Here is a 2,879-nt window from a genome sequence, read left to right on the forward strand (position 1 = left end):
CTCCCCCTCCCTCCCTCATTCCCTTCCCTTCCCTTGTGCCAGTCTTGGGTCTTGAACTCTGGGCCTGGGCGCTGTCCCTTAGCGCTTCAGCTCAAAGCAAGCGCTCTACCACTTGAGCCACAGCGCCACTTCTGGTTTTTTGGTGGTTTATTGGAGATGAGAGTCTCACGGACTTTCCTGCCTGGGTTGGCCTTGAACCGCAATCCTCAGATCTCAGCCTCTTGAGTAGCTAGGATTACAGGTGTGAGCCACCGGTGCCTGGCTATTATGAATATTTGACCAGGGCTCTCTGTTCTAAGATCCAGCTGAGGCCCGCCCCTACCCCCAGGGCCAGCACATGGTGGGACCCCTGTCCTCCTCAGAGAGCAGTCCACTGCCCAGCCAGCAGCTGGGGGCTGGAATCCGGTCTTCCTGTCCCACCTGGCTCAGGCTTACTGGTGGCTGGTGACAGGAACGTGGGGGAGGGGAGGGGGCCGGTGCTAACCGCATCCTGTACCCCATAAACTTCAGGGGGGTCCCTGAAATATGCCACAGGGGTGCAAGACAGCCCAGCACCTCCCTGAGGCGTCACAGTGAGTCACACTGGGGCGTCACACGGGGGCTGCAAAGTGGAGCAAACCCCAGGTTGAAAAAAGAATGGGGAGCCCTGATTCTGGGGGACAGGGTGAGAAGGCAGGGCAGTAGGCAGGCAGGCAGGCTGCAGGTGGACTTCAGGCTTGGCTTGATCCAGGCTCCCCTCAGTTTCAGGCCCTGCCGCAGGTTCCCTGCTGGGCCGTGGAGGCTGGCACTCAGGCCAGAGCCCCCCCCCCCAGCCTGTGGGGCAGTGTGGGGGAAGGAGGCCACCCACAGGCCTGGGAGAGAGCACACAGCCCTAGGCAGGGGCAGGTGCTGCGTGGGTCTGTCCACGCCCGCCCTGCTGTCCTCTGCAGCCGCCAGCATTTGCATAAAAGTCACATCCACAAAATAGCAACGGTGATGTTGAGCGTCACGCGGAGATATTTAGAAATACCACCATGTGTGCTTGCCATGCGGGCAAATAGCTGGCAAGCCAGGCCGCCCGCCGTCAGGCCGTGCCAGGCACGGAGGGGGGGTGCACAGGACAGCCCACACCCCCTTTGCAAGGCCTCAGGACCCATCCAGCCCCCCCCGTCACCTGTCTCACAAGCCCCCAGCCCAGCCTTTCCCCACTTCAGATTGGTATTTAATTCCGGTGTGATGTTCTGTTCCGGGAGAGCAGGCTCCTAGCGGACGGCCAGCTCTGTGCTACACACCCCTGAGTCACCTGTGACCCCAGATAGCAGCCTGAAGGGGGGGTACCTCCCTCTCCTGGTGATGTAGATCCAGTCCCAGCTTGGGAGCTTTCTTTGTGCAGGTGGGGAAACGGAGGCTCTGGAGGTGGAGTGACCCTCTGAGGTCCCTTCTGACAAGATGCAGACCCCCCCAACCCACCCCTGCGCTGTCCCCAGCCTGTCCCATCCCCCAGAGGGCTACAGATTGACAGGTGAAGGCAGGCCTCAGACTGCGACCCTCCCATTTCAGCCTCCCCTCCCCCCCAGCCGGAGGACAGCTGGGGGACCCGGTGGGAAGAAGGGGTGACTTCCCGGGGACCCTGCAAGGAGGGGAGGGGCCTAGATTTGCATCTCATTTGCATACATCCTGAGCCCTCTCCCGCTGGGCCTTCTGCCCTGAGGCAGCACCACGGAGTCTCACATCTGCGGGACAGAAGCTTCGTCAGAGCCGGGCCCGGGAGGCCGGCCCGCAGGACAGACGCCCACCCCGCCAAGCGCCTGTGGGGCTCCCTGTCCGCCCCCCCCAGCTCCCAGCAGGTCCCCGGCATGGACCCGGCCTGCAGTGCTCGGAGTGACCACCAGGAGGCGCTGTGCCAAAGGCCGGGCTGCAGGAAGCCTCTGGATAGGCTGTGTGCACGCGTGTGCAAGCCCGGCCCTGCGCAAGCCGGCCTGGACCGGGCTACCCTGGACGGGGCCTTTGCCGCCCCCGCTTCTGTCAGGGAGTGAGCAATGAGGTCTTCGGCTCTGTGGCCCAGTTCAGCAGAGATTCTAGAACCTTCGACCTGGGACCTGAGGCAGCTGGAGTCAGAGCCCTGGGGAGGGGAAGGCTGGCTCCTGGACAGCACTTGGCTGGACATGGGCGCTCATGCCCATAATCCCAGCTGCTCAGGAGGATGGCGGTTCAAGGCCAGCCTGGGCGGGAGAGCTCTGGACTCCTGTCTCAGTCATCAAGCCAGGCCTGGCTGTGCATGTCCATCATCCCGGCTATGAGGGGGACTGACGGCTTTTATTTTTTCTTCGGTGCTGGAGCCGAGGCTTGAACTCAGGGCCTTGTGCTCTTGCTTAGCTTTTTCCACTCAAGGCCGGAGCTCTACTATTTGAACCACAGCTCCACTTCAAGCTGTTTTTTTTTTTCTTCTGATTCATTGGAGATGGAGGTCTCATGATCTTTGCTGCCCCAGGCTGGCTTTGAACCAGGATCCTCAGATCTCAGCCTCCTGAGTAGCGAGGATGACAGGCGTGAGCCACCGGTGTCCAGCGAAGTTTCTCTTTTACTGTATCGTGTGCAGGCGCAGAAGACCGTGCCAAGTACTTAAAAAGCAGTTTTTAATAAAAAAAAGTTTATTTTCTTTCTTCTTTACAAACTGTTTCTCTCCCCTTCCGATTGCGCGCTGAGCTGGAAGTGCCCTCCCAAAATACACCCCCAGCCCAGTACGTAATGGCCTAATTAATTCTCACCTGCTCTGGGTTGGGGTGACAAATGTTTTTTTTTATTTATTTTTTATTTGCGAACATACTGTACAGAGGGGTTACAATTACATGGGCAGGATAATGCGTACATTTCTTACCAAGCATTGCAGCCTCCTCCTT

This window comes from Dipodomys ordii, unplaced genomic scaffold (genome assembly GCF_000151885.1).
Source record: "Dipodomys ordii isolate 6190 unplaced genomic scaffold, Dord_2.0 Scaffold66, whole genome shotgun sequence".
In the NCBI taxonomy this organism is placed as follows: Eukaryota; Metazoa; Chordata; class Mammalia; order Rodentia; family Heteromyidae; genus Dipodomys; species Dipodomys ordii.